The 17,624-nt window shown below is 46.4% G+C and overlaps 1 pseudogene; it reads right to left on the reverse strand.

Annotated features, from left to right (window-relative positions):
* LOC119340103 overlaps window positions 1-3,294 on the reverse strand; it is a 29,929-nt pseudogene extending 26,635 nt beyond the window's left edge.
* Between the last annotated feature and the right edge of the window lie 14,330 nt (window positions 3,295-17,624).

Here is a 17,624-nt window from a genome sequence, read left to right on the forward strand (position 1 = left end):
AATTAAATCTTACAAAAATCTAGAATATGGTGAGTGTAAGGTATATGTCGGACAAGATTGATGTTGAACCACTAGAATATTTATGTCCCCGTTGCAGCACATGTGCAATTAGCTAGTATTATAAATATATCAGTTAGGATGGTCTTAAAAATTAGAAGTGTGGATTAAAACAGTCAAGACTTTTACATTTAATAGTAGATATAGTTACCTGATGATCTCGCCTTGAGTGATCAAAATAAACCTTCATGCGGTGCCTCAATCTCTGAAGCCTCTGTTCCTGTAAATGGCCGGCCAAAAACAGTTAGCTAGTTTGTGTCTTATACAGCTAAATAGTTCTCTGAATTGGGCCATTCAAGTTAACACATTCGAAGACAAAATATTATGAAGAGAACTATGACTTGGCCGCTTAAATTGTCATGTCTATCCTGCAGAGTTTGATTGTGCATGGAAGGTCACAGACTACTACCCAAAACCCGTTGCACATGGGGAGAGGCTAAAGACACAAAAACAAAAAGGTTAGCTATCAAGGCTAAAGACACGCTGATGAACATGTTGTGGTATTTGCTATCTTAAATACTGGTAAATTCAATGATCAGTGGATTTCTTTACCCCGAAAGGAAAAAAACTGTTAACAAATCTTTGCAACGTTCTGATATAACAAACCTGCACTGGCGTAAGGTTCACGCATATTCGCTCATATGCCCCTTTCCTTTTGATGCATACACAAGAGAGACTTTTCCCTATCCATCTTGGTGATCCACATGACGCCTCATCTGCACAAGAACAGGCACATTCCATTAATAAACACTGAACATCAAACTATCGAAATAAAGAATTTTTATAATACTCCCTCCGTCCCAAAATAAGTGTCATGGTTTTGAACTAAAACCACGACACTTATTTTGGGACGGAGGGAGTACTTAGAAATAATTTTCATAATAACCAATGCAAAATGACTAATAAATACATACTTTGTGATTGTCATGTGCATGCTGGAGCAACACAAAAACAAAGTTAGCTATCAAGGCGAAAGACACGCTGACGAACCTTTGTGGTTTATGCTATCTTAGTAAAGTAATATAAGACCTTTTAGAGCACTAAAGTAGTGATCTAAAAGGTCTTGTATTACTTTACAGAGGGAGTATTTTTTGCCGGGAATCTTAAATACTGTACTAGCTTGTGTTTCTTATAAGCTAATGGATCCATTATGATAAGATCAGACAAGGAAAATATTTTTGTAGCCTACCTAACTTATACTACTCCGCACATTGTGCTACATGTTCATAATCTCAGATACAACCCAACACCAAGACCCCCTATAATTTCTCACCAAACGCTCTCTTGATTGATCGACAAACTGTGGAATAGGGCAATCAAGGTTGAGATTTCCTACCAAATCAGCTGCGCACCACGATTACTTTATGTGTGAACCTGACTGAAACTAAGCTTCCCAAAAGCGCAAGCAACTGTTAGCATGCCATACTGTTCAAGCAATGGACAAACATTTGTTGTGGATGTGCAATCACAATTGATTGATGTGGGCAAGTCATATGTAATCTTAGAACCAAAGGGCCGCAACAAGGGGCCATAATTTGGTAGTACTCCCTCTGTTCCTAAATATACGTCTTTTTAGAGATTCTACTATGGATTACATACGGAGCAAAATGAGTGAATCTACACTCTAAGATATGTCTATATACATCCGTATGTAGCCCGCATTGAAATCTCTAAAAAGACTTACATTTAGAAACAGCGTGAGTAGTACCGAATTAGCATGAAAAGAGTGGAGAGGAGCATACAAAGTAAATCTGACGGCTTTAAAGTTCCTACAAAAACTAATACTAGGTGTTGTCACGAGACTATAACAGGTAATAACTTTTATAGAAGTAGGTAATTCATTAATCTAGCATTGCAAGATTTGATGGAAGAGATCAAATATTTCACCTAAAAACATTTGGTCAACAAACTGCTAACGCCAAGACGGAGATCACCAGAACAATGGACGGAAAAAAAACACTGCAATGATTTCTTCATTGGTGTCCACGATGCAATGACAGAGACATAAGATTGGAAGCTCAGTACACCGTGAGTGGGGAGGATAAGGCTGGTCATAGTGGGGAGTAACTTATACTAGTGTCATGCATATGACACTAGTCTAAGTTACTACATACATAGTGCAAAGTAACATAGTAGTAGTGTCATAAAGGACTTCATTAATTAGCTTGTAGACTATCTTGTCTTGGAAAGCGCTATGTTACAGTAACATATTATGTTACCACTTCTCATTAACTACATGCCACATAAGCAAAAATTTCTCGGAGTGCGCTATGTTACTTGCTAAGTTACTCCCACTATGACTAGCCTAAGAAGTTGAGAACCATGATTGAGCGACGACATTGTTCCCAAATGCGCAAGCGAGTAGCAGTACTTTCAGTGCGATTTCTCTAGGGACCTGCAATGCTGACTTTTGTTGCGCGTACTGAACATAAAAGATTGAGGCGACATCGATTGGCATGCACTTCACAGTGACATGACAAAAACTTAAACACACATCAATGCTTATTAAGATGTTGAAAATTGTAAACGGGGCAGGGTACCGTAGAAACTGTGATGCAGGACTGCACCACCGGCAGAGTGGGAGAAAGGTAAGAACATACACAGCTATCAACAGAGGAAAGAAACTAGCATCAGCGATTCAGTAGCAGCAACCACAGCGCAATATTCGGGAAAAGGGGGAATATTCAGGAACAGCAAGAAATGGCAGAATAGGTTCCTGTAATGCAAAAAAAAAAAGAACAGCTAAAACTACACGCAGACGCAGGCACCAACCAAACCAAACATTGCAAACAGGCAAAATTAAATAAATAAGCAAATGAGTGAAGGAAGGAAATGAATCTTACCGGGAGATCCAGCTGCCTGAGAGGAGCCACCGGAGCATCGCGCCACCGGCCCGGGCGGCATGAACGTCCTGACAGACAAGCATCCGCCGTGGCGGTGCTGCGTCTCAGCTGCCGCCGGCGTTGTGGCCGCCTCCATTCTCCTCTCCTGACCAGCAGATTATTGATCTTGCAAGGCTAGCTCGACTGCAACGTGTCGCCGACTTGCTGCTGCTGGTTCTTTCTTGCAGCAGAAGCGGCGGTGGCGGCGTTGTCGCTGAGAGGGGAGACGGGCGATGTATGCACAGAGGGAAGTTGGGAAAGAGAAATAATGAGAGAGCGGAGCGGGGCGACGGACGCAGGCGGACGGCACAGGCAGCGGCGGGCGTCGTGTAGCTGGCCGTTCCGCGGAGGAGCACGTCGCCTTGTGCCTTGTCCCCATCTAAACGGACGCAGACTGCGGCGCCACGATTTAAATAGAATGCTGAACTTATCCTATGGCCACTTTGCCACACAGGCGATGCAAATACACAGTACAGACACAAATCTTTATATATACACACATACACTCACTCTTTATATTTAATCAGACACATTATTTTGAGATTGACAAAATCGTCACAGACATCTTCATAGTCGACGGGAACATCTCCTTTCACTCAACGCACATTAGTGGAAGGTCTGAAATAAATTCAGAAAAATACGACATCACAAGGAACCTAACCATCTGAGTGACCCTCAGTTCACTTGTAAAATACACCTTCAGTGTCAATACTTGAGTTGAGGTGTAAATAGGTGTTTTTCCTATGTATGTGCATGTCAAGCAAATTTGGGCCTACGAGGGGCGGAGCCAGAATTTCGGCATATAGGGACGAACTGACCAAAACAATTGGGCATAACACATATATTGCAGTCTCAAGCCTTGCATCTCCAACAGTCTACACATTTGTCTTTATAATCATCTAGATCACGAGGGCTCATTTGTTTGACTAGGATTGGTGTTATTTTGCCCATTCGCTGCTTGATGGCCCTGTTAGAAATTTAGAACTATCCTCTGAAGCTTAACCAATTTTACTCTAGAATGGATGCATTGTTTTCTAATACATAACCACTGCCTGAGTATTTTCGACAGATCCCTCAATGGAGTATTACGGCTAAGCGAATAGATTGGAGGGGAAGCGGGAGAGGGTTTATCCAGGTTCAAGCCTTTATGGTGGAGATAAAACCCTACTTCGTGCTCGTGTTTATTGAATAAGGTCATTGCTTGTGCATTGCTACGGGAGCCAAATAATTTTTAGTGCGGCAATAGTACATGAAAAATACATGATTGTCTAAAATTATCATCTGACAATCAATCTGATTTTACAAACATATTATTTTGAGCCACAATACACTACATAAGCAACAATTTTGTGCCACATTGCCAAAAAAAAGTATGAACAAATCATAGTAAACACCATAATAACCAAGTTCTTTAGAGCTGCGTGCAGTCCCGAAGTAGGGGTTCAGCTGTCATGGAGTTTTTTTTAGCGAGTAGCCCGCATGTGGTTTATATGTATCGATTTTCGCCGTGTTTTCCGTTAATTAACTGAGCAATTTTCTTCTTCTCAATTAATCCATGAGGCAAATCTTTTGCCTTCGTTTCGAAAAAATAATAACCAAGTTCAAACTAAAGGAAAAAAAGTTGACTATACAATTAATATGGAGGACAATGTCAAAAGCTAAAGCATTCTATCGAGGTATGCAAGTACAGTTTAAGGATATGTGTGTTGTCATTTTCCTGTGATCTTCTCACTCTTCTTGACATTCCATCGAGGCATGCAAGTACAGGAGAGCTGGCTAATTGATCTCACTGGACGGCCCCGTGCACGCGCATGTAGAAGCTAGGGACGCGTTTGGTAGGCTGCATACAGCCCAACCAATCCCGGACATGATGAAATTGGGTCGTTTGATTGCGTGTAAGCAGGCCTGGCTCGCATCGGCAGTGAACTTAAAGCATCACAGAGCCTAACTCACTGGGAACGCTTGAATCGGCCGTTTCAGAGAGCCAAACTGAGTCTGATGCAAAAGAAAGACGCGACGTAGGGCGCGGTGCAAGAGGGATTCGGTCAGAGATGGCGGGAGGGGGAAAACGGCAGAGCGGGGGTGGCGCGAAATGTACCTCACCACCCCTTTTACTCGCTCACACCAGGATCTAGGACAAGCCCTCCTATGTTATTGGCACCGGCAGCGGCGAAGACTCAGATCTGCGGCTGCGGCGGGGGCGGGGGCATTGGTGGCGGGAGCAGCACTCCCCGAGAGCGGCAGCTGCTTCTCCCCTTCTTCTTTGACTCCATCCGACCATCCTCGTCTCGGCCATGCCTCCCCCGACCCCGAAGCTGGTAAGCTACCCCCTCCGCCTCCTCTGTTAGGTCGTTCGGTAGGAGCGTTTAGGGTCGATTGCGCCATTGCTGAACACATCATGGATGTCGCTTAGGTTGTGGATGAACGGATGAAACTTCTAGTTCAGGCGGCAGCGCTGGTAGCTGTGATTCGGGCCTGGATCCTGTTGGTCCATAAGAGAGTTGTTTGTCGGAATGATAAACCTCTCGTCCGGTATGGTCCGATGTTAATTCGGGGTCGGGAGAAGATAGCGAATCTGAACTACATCTACAACTACAACAGCACAGAGGCTCTGTGGATGCTTCGAATGAAAATAGCACCTTTCACCAGGCTTGTGCAGACATTCAGGAGCAGGGGGTTGCTAGAAGATAGCATCCACACCACCGTGGAAGAGCAAGTAGCCATGTTCCTTCATGTTGTTGGTCATAACCAGAGGTTCAGGGTTGTACACAATACCTTCAAGAGATCAATGGAGACCATCTTCAGGTACTTCAAGCAAGTGATGTATGTTGTTGGGGAGCTTAGAGGAGAGATGATCGGGTAATCAACCGACCGGATGTTGGAAATATGCCCTAGAGGCAATAATAAAATGGTTATTATTATATTTCTTTGTTCATGATAATTGTCTGTTATTCATGCTATAACTGTGTATCCGAAAATCATAATACACGTGTGAATACATAGAACACAACAAGGCCCTAGTAAGCCTCTAGTTGACTAGCTTGTTGATCAACAGATAGTCATGGTTTCTTGACTATGGGCATTGGATGTCATTGATAACGGGATCACATCATTAGGAGAATGATGTGATGGACAAGACCCAATCCTAAGCATAGCTCAAAGATCGTGTAGTTCATTTAGCTAGAGCTTTTCCAAATGTCAAGTATCATTTCCTTAGACCATGAGATTGTGCAACTCCCGGATACCGTAGGAGTGCTTTGGGTGTGCCAAACATCACAACGTAACTGGGTGACTATAAAGGTGCACTACGGGTATCTCCGAAAGTGTCTGTTGGGTTGGCACGAATCGAGACTGGGATTTGTCACTCCGTATGACGGAGAGGTATCTCTGGGCCCACTCGGTAATGCATCATCATAATGAGCTCAATGTGACCAAGTGTCTGGTCACGGGATCATGCATTACGGTACGAGTAAAGTGACTTGCCGGTACGAGATTAAACGAGGTATTGGGATACTGACGATCGAGTCTCGGGCAAGTACCGATTGACAAAGGGAATTGTATACGGGGTTGATTGAATCCTCGACATCGTGGTTCATCCGATGAGATCATCGAGGAGTATGTGGGAGCCAACATGGGTATCCAGATCCCGTTATTGGTTATTGACCAGAGGGGCGTCTCGGTCATGTCTGCATGTCTCCCGAACCCGTAGGGTCTACACACTTAAGGTTCGGTGACACTAGGGTTGTAGAGATATTAATATGCAGTAATCCAAAAGTTGTTCGGAGTCCCGGATGAGATCCCGGACGTCACTAGGAGTTCCGGAATGGTCCGGAGGTGAAGAATTATATATAGGAAGTCAGGTTTCGGCCATCGGGAAAGTTTCGGGGGTCACCGGTATTGTACCGGGACCACCGGAAGGGTCCCGGGGGTCCACCGGGTGGGGCCACCTATCCCGGAGGGCCCCATGGGCTTAAGTGGGAGGGGAACCAGCCCCTGGTGGGCTGGTGCGCCCCCCCCTTGGCCCCCCCTGCGCCTAGGGTTGGAAACCCTAGGGTGGGGGGCGCCTCCACCTGGCTTGGGGGGCAAGTTTCCCCCTTGGCCGCCGCCCTCCCTTGGAGATCCCATCTCCTAGGGCCGCCCCCCTAGGGGGCCTATATAAATAGGGGGGAGGGAGGGAAGCCACACCCATGCTGTTGGCACCTCCCTCTCCCATTGCTACATCTCTCCCTCTCGTAGAAGCTCGACGAAGCCCTGCCGAGATCACTGCTGCATCCACCACCACGCCGTCGTGCTGCTGGATCTCCATCAACCTGTCCTTCCCCCTTGCTGGATCAAGAAGGAGGAGATGTCTTCCTCAACCGTACGTGTGTTGAATGCGGAGGTGCTGTCCGTTCAGCACTAGGATCATCGGTGATTTGGATCACGACGAGTACGACTCCCTCAACCCCCTTCTCTTGAACGCTTCCGCTCGCGATCTACAAGGGTATGTAGATGCACTCCTTTCTCTCGTTGCTAGATGAACTCATAGATTGATCTTGGTGAAAGCGTAGAATTTTTTTTATTTTCTGCAACATTCCCCAACAATGGCATCATGAGCTAGGTCTATGCGTAGTTCTCTTTGCACGAGTAGAACACAATTTGTTGTGGACGTAGATGTTGTCAACTTTCTTGCCACTACTAGTCTTATTTTGCTTCAGCGGTATTGTGGGATGAAGCGGCACGGACCGACCTTACACGTACGCTTACGTGAGACAGGTTCCACCGACTGACATGCACTAGTTGCATAAGGTGGCTAGCGGGTGTCTGTCTCTCCCACTTTAGTTGGAGCGGATTCGATGAAAAGGGTCCTTATGAAGGGTAAATAGAAGTTGGCAAATCACGTTGTGGCTTTTACGTAGGTAAGAAAACGTTCTTGCTAGAACCCTATTGCAGCCACGTAAAAACATGCAACAACAATTAGAGGACGTCTAACTTGTTTTTGCAGCATATGATTTGTGATGTGATATGGCCAAAAGTTGTGATGAATGATGAATGATATATATGTGATGTATGAGATCATGTTCTTGTAATAGGAATCACGACTTGCATGTCGATGAGTATGACAACCGGAAGGAGCCATAGGAGGTGTCTTAATTATTGTATGACCTGTGTGTCAATGATTAGCGCCATGTAAATTACTTTACTTTATTGCTAAACGCGTTAGCCATAGTAGTAGAAGTAATAGTTGGCGAGCAACTTCATGGAGACACGATGATGGAGATCATGATGATGGAGATCATGGTGTCATGCTAGTGACGAAGATGATCATGGAGCCCCGAAGATGGAGATCAAAGGAGCTATATGATATTGGCCATATCATTTCACTATTTGATTGCATGTGATGTTTATCATGTTTTTCATCTTGTTTACTTAGAACGACGGTAGTAAATAAGATGATCCCTCATAATAATTTCAAGAAAGTGTTCCCCCTAACTGTGCATCGTTGCGAAGGTTCGTTGTTTCGAAGCACCACGTGATGATCGGGTGTGATAGATCCTAATGTTCGAATACAACGGGTGTAAGCCAGATTTACACACGCAATACACTTAGGTTGACTTGACGAGCCTAGCATGTACAGACATGGCCTCGGAACACGGAGGACCGAAAGGTCGAGCATGAGTCGTATAGAAGATACGATCAACATGGAGATGTTCACCGATGTCAACTAGGCCGTGTCCGATCGGACACGGCCTAGTTGACTCAGATCATGTTTCACTTAGATGACTAGAGGGATGTCTAATCTGAGTGGGAGTTCATTGAATAATTTGACTAGATGAACTTAATTATCATGAACTTAGTCTAAAATCTTTACAATATGTCTTGTAGATCAGATGGCCCACGTTACCCTCAACTTCAACGCGTTCCTAGAGAAAACCAAGCTGAAAGATGATGGCAGCAACTATACGGACTGGGTCCTGAACCTGAGGATCATCCTCATAGCTACCAAGAAAGATTATGTCCTAGAAGCGCCGCTAGGTGAAGCACCAATCCCAGAGAACCAAGACGTTATGAACGCTTAGCAGTCTCGTGCTGATGATTACTCCCTCGTTCAGTGCGGCATGCTTTACAGCTTAGAACCGGGGCTCCAAAAGCGTTTTGAGCAACACGGAGCAAAAGAGATGTTCAAAGAGCTGAAAATGGTTTTCCAAGCTCATGCACGGGTCGAGAGATATGAAGTCTACGACAAGTTCTTCGGTTGTAAGATGGAGGAAAATAGTTCTGTCAGTGAGCACATACTCAAGATGTCTGGGTTGCACAACCGCCTGACTCAGCTGGGAGTTAATCTCCCGGATGATGCGGTCATTGACAAAATCCTTCAGTCGCTTCCACCGAGCTACAAGAGCTTTGTGATGAACTTCAATATGCAGGGGATGGAAAAGACCATTCCTGAGGTATATTCAATGCTGAAATCGGCAGAGGTAGAGATCAAAAAGGAACATCAAGTGTTGATGGTGAATAAAACCACTAAGTTCAAGAAAGGCAAGGGTAAGAAGAAATTCAAGAAGGACGGCAAGGGAGTTGCCGCGCCCGGTAAGCCAGTTGCCGGGAAGAAGTCAAGCAATGGACCCAAGCCTGAAACTGAGTGCTTTTATTGCAAGGGAAGTGGTCACTAGAAGCGGAACTGTCCCAAGTACTTAGCGGACAAGAAGGCCGGCAAAACCAAAGGTATATGTGATATACATGTAACTGATGTGTACCTTACCAGTATTCGTAGTAGCTCTTGGGTATTTGATACCGGTGCGTTGCTCATATTTGTAACTGAAAGCAGGAGCTGCGGAATAAGCGGAGACTGGCGAAGGACGAGGTGACGATGCGCGTCGGGAATGGTTCCAAGGTCGATGTGATCGCCGTCGGCACGCTACCTCTACATTTACCTACGGGATTAGTTTTAAACCTCAATAATTGTTAGTTAGTACCAGCTTTGAGCATGAACATTGTTGGGGAACGTAGCAGAAATTCAAAATTTTCCTACGTGTCACCAAGATCTATCTATGGAGAGACCAGCAACGAGGGGAAGGAGAGTGCATCTACATACCCTTGTAGATCGCTAAGCGGAAGCGTTCAAGAGAACGGGGTTGAAGGAGTCGTACTCGTCGTGATCAAAATCACCGGAGATCCTAGTGCCGAACGGACGGCACCTCCGCGTTCAACACACGTACAGCCCGGTGACGTCTCCCATGCCTTGATCCAGCAAGGAGAGAGGGAGAAGTTGAGGAAGACTCCATCCAGCAGCAGCACAACAGCGTGGTGGTGATGGAGGAGCGTGGTGATCCAGCAGGGCTTCGCCAAGCACCGCGGGAGAGGAGAAGGTAGAGAGGTAGGGCTGCACCAAGAGGGAGAAGTTCTCGTGTGTTGGGCAGCCCCAAAACCCCCACTATTTATAGGAGGAGGGGAGGGGGCTGCGCCCCCTCTAGGGTTCCCTCCCCAAGGGTGGCGGCAGCCCCCAGATGGCATCTGGTGCGGCCAGAAGGGGGAGAGGGGAAAGGCGCACCTAGGGTGGGCCTTAGGGCCCATCTGCCCTAGGGTTTGCCCCCCTTCCCCACTTCCCTTGCGCCTTGGGCCCTGTGGGGGGCGCACCAGCCCACCTGGGGCTGGTCCCCTCCCACACTTGGCCCATGCAGCCCTCCAGGGTTGGTGGACCCACTTGGTGGACCCCCGGGACCCTCCCGGTGGTCCCGGTACATTACCGAAAAAACCCGAAACTTTTTCGGTGACCAAAACAGGACTTCCCATATATAAATCTTTACCTCCGGACCATTCCGGAACTCCTCGTGACGTCCGGGATCTCATCCGGGACTCTGAACAACATTCGGTAACCACATACAAACTTCCTTTATAACCCTAGCGTCATCGAACCTAAAGTGTGTAGACCCTACGGGTTCGGGAGACATGCAGACATGACCGAGACGTTCTCCGGTCAATAGCCAACAGCGGGATCTGGATACCCATGTTGGCTCCCACATGTTCCACGATGATCTCATCGGATGAACCACGATGTCAAGGACTTAATCAATCCCGTATACAATTCCCTTTGTCTATCGGTACGATACTTGCCCGAGATTCGATCGTCGGTATCTCGATACCTTGTTCAATCTCGTTACTGGCAAGTCTCTTTACTCATTTCGTAACACATCATCCCGTGATCAACTCCTTGATCACATTGTGCACATTATGATGATGTCCTACCGAGTGGGCCCAGAGATACCTCTCCGTTTACACGGAGTGACAAATCCCAGTCTCGATTCGTGCCAACCCAACAGACACTTTCAGAGATACCCGTAGTGTACCTTTATAGCGACCCAGTTACGTTGTGATGTTTGGCACACCCAAAGCACTCCTACGGTATCCGGGAGTTGCACAATCTCATGGTCTAAGGAAATGATACTTGACATTAGAAAAGCTTTAGCATACGAACTACATGACCTTGTGCTAGGCTTAGGATTGGGTCTTGTCCATCACATCATTCTCCTAATGATTTGATCCCGTTATCAATGACATCGAATGTCCATGGTCAGGAAACCGTAACCATCTATTGATCAACGAGCTAGTCAACTGGAGACTTACTAGGGACATTGTGTTGTCTATGTATCCACACATGTATCTGAGTTTCCTATCAATACAATTCTAGCATGGATAATAAACGATTATCATGAACAAGGAAATATAATAATAATCAATTTATCATTGCCTCTAGGGCATATTTCCAACAAACATTGTATCAGGATCTCGTTTAATTCGAGATGGCTACTCATTTAAATCCGAGAATAATGGTTGTTCTATTTATATGAGAGATATGTTTTATGGTCATGCCCCGCTGGTGAATGGTTTATTCTTAATGAATCTCGAGCATAATGTTACACATATTCATAGTGTGAATACCAAAAGATGTAAAGTTGATAACGATAGTCCCATATACTTGTGGCACTGCTGCCTTGGTCACATTGGTGTCAAGCGCATGAAGAAGCTCCATGCTGATGGACTTTTAGAGTCTCTCGATTATGAATCATTTGACACATGCGAACCATGCCTCATGGGCAAGATGACCAAGACTCCGTTCTCCGGAACAATGGAGCGAGCAACCAACTTGTTGGAAATCATACATACTGATGTGTGCGGTCCAATGAGCGTTGAGGCTCGCGGAGGATATCGTTATGTTCTCACTCTCACTGATGACTTGAGTAGATATGGGTATGTCTACTTAATGAAACATAAGTCTGAGACCTTTGATAAGTTCAAGGAATTTCAGAATGAGGTAGAGAATCAGCGTGACCGAAAGATCAAATTCTTACGATCAGATCGTGGAGGAGAATATTTAAGTCATGAATTTGGTACACACTTAAGGAAATGTGGAATCATTTCACAACTCACGCCGCGTGGAACACCTCAGCGTAACAGTGTGTCCGAACGTCGTAATCGCACTTTATTGGATATGGTGCGATCTATGATGTCTCTTACCAATTTACCGCTATCATTTTGGGGATACGCTCTAGAGACAGCTACATTCACTTTAAATAGGGCACCGTCTAAATCCGTTGAGACGACACCGTATGAATTATGGTTTGGGAAGAAACCTAAGCTGTCATTTCTAAAAGTTTGGGGATGCGATGCTTATGTCAAGAAACTCCAACCTGAAAAGCTCGAACCCAAGTCGGAAAATGCGTCTTCATAGGATACCCTAAGGAAACCATTGGGTATACCTTCTACTTAAGATCCGAGGGCAAGATCTTTGTTGCCAAGAACGGGTCCTTTCTGGAGAAAGAGTTTCTCTCGAAAGAATTAAGTGGGAGGAAGGTGGAACTTGATGAAGTGCTACCTCTTGAACCGGTGAGTAGCGCAGCTCAGGAAGATGTTCCTGTGGTGCCAGCGCCAACTGAAGAGGAAGTTAATGATGATGATCAAGCTACTTCGGATCAAGTTACTACTGAACTTCGTAGGTCCACACGGACACGTTCCACACCAGAGTGGTATGGCAACCCTGTCCTGGAAATCATGTTGTTAGACAACGGTGAACCTTCGAACTATGAAGAAGCGATGGCGGGCCCAGATTCCAACAAATGGCTTGAAGCCATGCAATCCGAGATAGGATCCATGTATGAAAACGAAGTATGGACTTTGACAGACTTGCCCGATGATCGGCGAGCGATATAAAACAAATGGATCTTTAAGAAGAAGACGGACGCGGATGGTAATGTTACCATCTATAAAGCTCGACTTGTCGCTAAGGGTTATTGACAAGTTCAAGGGATTGACTATGATGAGACATTCTCTCCCGTAGCGAAGCTGAAGTCCGTCTGAATCGTGTTAGCAATTGCCGCATACTATGATTATGAGATATGGCAGATGGACGTCAAAACAGCATTCCCTAATGGACATCTTAAGGAAGAACTGTATATGATGCAGCCGGAAGGTTTTGTCGACCCTGAGAATGCTAACAAGGTATGCAAGCTCGAGCAATCCATTTATGGGCTGGTGCAAGCATCTCGGAGTTGGAACATTCTCTTTGATGAGATAATCAAAGCGTTTGGGTTTATGCAGACTTATGGAGAAGCCTGCGTTTACAAGAAAGTGAGTGGGAGCTCTGTAGCATTTCTCATATTATATGTAGATGACATACTTTTGATGGGAAATGATATAGAACTTTTGGATAGCATTAAGGCCTACTTGAATAAGTGTTTTTCACTGAAGGACCTTGGAGAAGCTGCTTACATATTAGGCATCAAGATCTATAGGGATAGATCGAGACGCCTCATAGGTATTTCACAAAGCACATACCTTGATAAGATATTGAAGAAGTTCAATATGGATCTGTCCAAGAAAGGGTTCTTGCCTGTATTGCAAGGTGTGAGATTGAGCTTGGCTCAATGCCCGACCACGATAGAAGATAAAGAAGAGATGAGTGTCATCCCCTATTCCTCAGCCATAGGGTCTATTATGTATGCCATGCTCTGTACCAGACCTGATGTAAACCTTGTTGTAAGTTTGGTAGGAAGGTACCAAAGTAATCCCGACAAGGAACACTGGACAGCGGTCAAGAACATCCTAAAGTACCTGAAAAGGACTAAGGATATGTTTCTCGTTTATGGAGGTGGAAGAGCTCGTCGTAAAGGGTTACGTCGACGCTAGCTTCGACACAGATCTGGATGACTCTAAGTCACAAACCGAATAACTGTATATTTTGAATGGTGGGGCAGTAAGCTGGTGCAGTTGGAAGCAAAGCGTCGTGGCGGGATCTACATGTGAAGCAGAGTACATGGCAGCCTCGGAGGCAGCGCATGAAGCAATCTGGGTGAAGGAGTTCATCACCGACCTAGGAGTCATACCCAATGCGTCGGGGCCGATCGCACTCTTCTGTGACAACACTGGAGCTATTGCACTTGCCAAGGAGCCCAGGTTTCACAGGAAGACCAGGCACATCAAGCGTCGCTTCAACTCCATACGTGAAAATGTTCAAGATGGAGACATAGATATTTGTAAAGTACATACGGACCTGAATGTAGCAGATCCGTTGACTAAACCTCTCCCTAGGGCAAAACATGATCAACACCAGAATGCTATGGGTGTTCGATTCATCACAATGTAACTAGAATACTGACTCTAGTGCAAGTGGGAGACTGTTGGAAATATGCCCTAGAGGCAATAATAAAATGGTTATTATTATATTTCTTTGTTCATGATAATTGTCTGTTATTCATGCTATAACTGTGTTATCCGGAAATCGTAATACACGTGTGAATACATAGACCACAACATGTCCCTAGTAAGCCTCTAGTTAACTAGCTCGTTGATCAATAGTTAGTCATGGTTTCCTGACTATGGGCATTGGATGTCATTGATAACGGGATCACATCATTAGGAGAATGATGTGATGGACAAGTCCCAATCCTAAGCATAGCTCAAAGATCGTGTAGTTCGTTTAGCTAGAGCTTTTCCAAAAGTATCATTTCCTTAGACCATGAGATTGTGCAACTCCCGGATACCGTAGGAGTGCTTTGGGTGTGCCAAACGTCACAACGTAACTGGGTGACTATAAAGGTGCACTACGGGTATCTCCGAAAGTGTCTGTTGGGTTGGCACGAATCGAGACTGGGATTTGTCACTCCGTATGACGGAGAGGTATCTCTGGGCCCACTCGATAATGCATCATCATAATGAGCTCAATGTGACCAAGTGTCTGGTCACGGGATCATGCATTACGGTACGAGTAAAGTGACTTGCCGGTAACGATATTAAACGAGGTATCGGGATACCGACGATCGAGTCTCGGGCAAGTAACATACCGATTGACAAAGGGAATTGTATACGGGGTTGATTGAATCCTCGACATCGTGGTTCATCCGATGAGATCATCGAGGAGTATGTGGGAGCCAACATGGGTATCCAGATCCCGTTGTTGGTTATTGACCGGAGAGGCGTCTCGGTCATGTCTGCATGTCTCCCGAACCCGTAGGGTCTACACACTTAAGGTTCGGTGATGCTAGGGTTGTAGAGATATTAGTATGCAGTAATCCGAAAGTTGTTCGGAGTCTCGGATGAGATCCCAGACGTCACGAGGAGTTCCGGAATGGTCTGGAGGTGAAGAATTATATATAGGAAGTCAGGTTTCGGCCATCGGGAAAGTTTCGGGGGTCACCGGTATTGTACCGGGACCACCAGAAGGGTCCCGGGGGTCCACCGGGTGGGGCCACCTATCCCGGAGGGCCCCATGGGATGAAGTGAGAGGGGAACCAGCCCCTGGTGGGCTGGTGCGCCCCCCCTTGGGGGCCCCCTGCGCCTAGGGTTGGAAACCCTAGGGTGGGGGGCGCCTCCACCTGGCTTGGGGGGCAAGTTTCCCCTGCCCCCCCCCTTGGAGATCCCATCTCCTAGGGCCGGCGCCCCCCCTAGGGGGCCTATATAAAGAGGGGGAGGGAGGGCAGCCGCACCCATGCTCTTGGCACCTCCCTCTCCCATTCCTACACCTCTCCCTCTCGTAGAAGCTCGGCGAAGCCCTGCCGAGATCACTGCTGCATCCACCACCACGCCGTCGTGCTGCTGGATCTCCGTGAACCTCTCCTCCCCCCTTGCTGGATCAAGAAGGAGGAGACGTCTTCCTCAATCGTACATGTGTTGAACGCGGAGGTGTTGTCCGTTCAGCACTAGGATCATCGGTGAATTGGATCACGACGAGTACGACTCCCTCAACCCCGTTCTCTTGAACGCTTCCGCTCGCGATCTACAAGATTATGTAGATGCACTCCTTTCTCTCGTTGCTAGATGAACTCATAGATTGATCTTGGTGAAAGCATAGAATTTTTTTTATTTTCTGCAACATTCCCCAACAGCGGACTCCTACCAAGATTCGCACTAGCCTAAGATGGTATCCATACTTTAAGATGAGCACTGACGGTATGTAGTTCATGTTGGGGAACGTAGTAATTTCAAAAAAATTCCTACACACACGCAAGATCATGGTGATGCATTGCAACAAGAGGGGAGAGTATTGTCCATGTACCCTCGTAGACCGAAAGCGGAAGCGTTAGAACAACGCGGTTGATGTAGTCGTACGTCTTCATGGCCCGACCGATCAAGCACCGAAACTACGGCACCTCCGACTTCTAGCACACGTTCAGCTCGACGACGATCCCCGTACTCTGATCCAGCAGAATGTCGGGGAAGAGTTCCGTCAGCACGACGGCGTGGTGACGATCTTGATGTTCTACCGTCGCAGGGCTTCGCCTAAGCACTGCTACAATATTATCGAGGACTATGGTGGAGGGGGGCACCACACACGGCTAAGAGATCAATAGATCAATTGTTGTCTCTATGGGGTGCCCCTGGCCACGTATATAAAGGAGTGGAGGAGGGGGAGAGGGTCGGCCCCTATGGCGTGCCCTGGAGGAGTCCTACTCCCACCGGGAGTAGGATTCCTCCCCTTCCAATTAGTAGGAGTAGGAGACAAGGAAGGGGGAGAGGGGAGAGAAGGAAGGAGGGGGCGTCGCCCCTCCCCTTAGTCAAATTCGGACTAGTCATTGGGGGGCGCGCGGCCTGCCTCTCTCTCTCCCCTAAAGCCCAATAAGGCCCATATACTTCTTCCCCCTATTCCCGTAACTCCCCGGTACTCCGAAAAATACCCGAACCACTCGGAACCTTTCCGATGTCCGAATATAGTCGTCCAATATATCGATCTTTACATCTCGACCACTTCAAGACTCCTCGTCATGTCCCCGATCTCATCCGAGACTCCGAACTCCTTCGATACATCAAAACACATAAACTCATAATATAACCATCATCGAACTTTAAGCATGTGGACCCTACGGGTTCGAGAACAATGTAGACATGACCGAGACACGTCTCCGGTCAATAACCAATAGCGAAACCTGGAAGCTCATATTGACTCCTACATATTCTACGAAGATCTTTATCGGTCAAACTACATAACAACATACGTTGTTCCCTTTGTCATCGATATGTTACTTTCCTGAGATTCGATCGTCGGTATCTCAATACCTAGTTCAATCTCGTTACCGGCAAGTCTCTTTACTCATTACGTAATGCATCATCCCGTAACTAACTCATTAGCTACATTGCTTGCAAGGCTTATAGTGATGTGCATTACCGAGAGGGCCCACAGATACCTCTCCGACAATCGGAGTGACAAATCATAAT

This window comes from Triticum dicoccoides, chromosome 7B (genome assembly GCF_002162155.2).
Source record: "Triticum dicoccoides isolate Atlit2015 ecotype Zavitan chromosome 7B, WEW_v2.0, whole genome shotgun sequence".
Lineage (NCBI taxonomy): Eukaryota > Viridiplantae > Streptophyta > Magnoliopsida > Poales > Poaceae > Triticum > Triticum dicoccoides.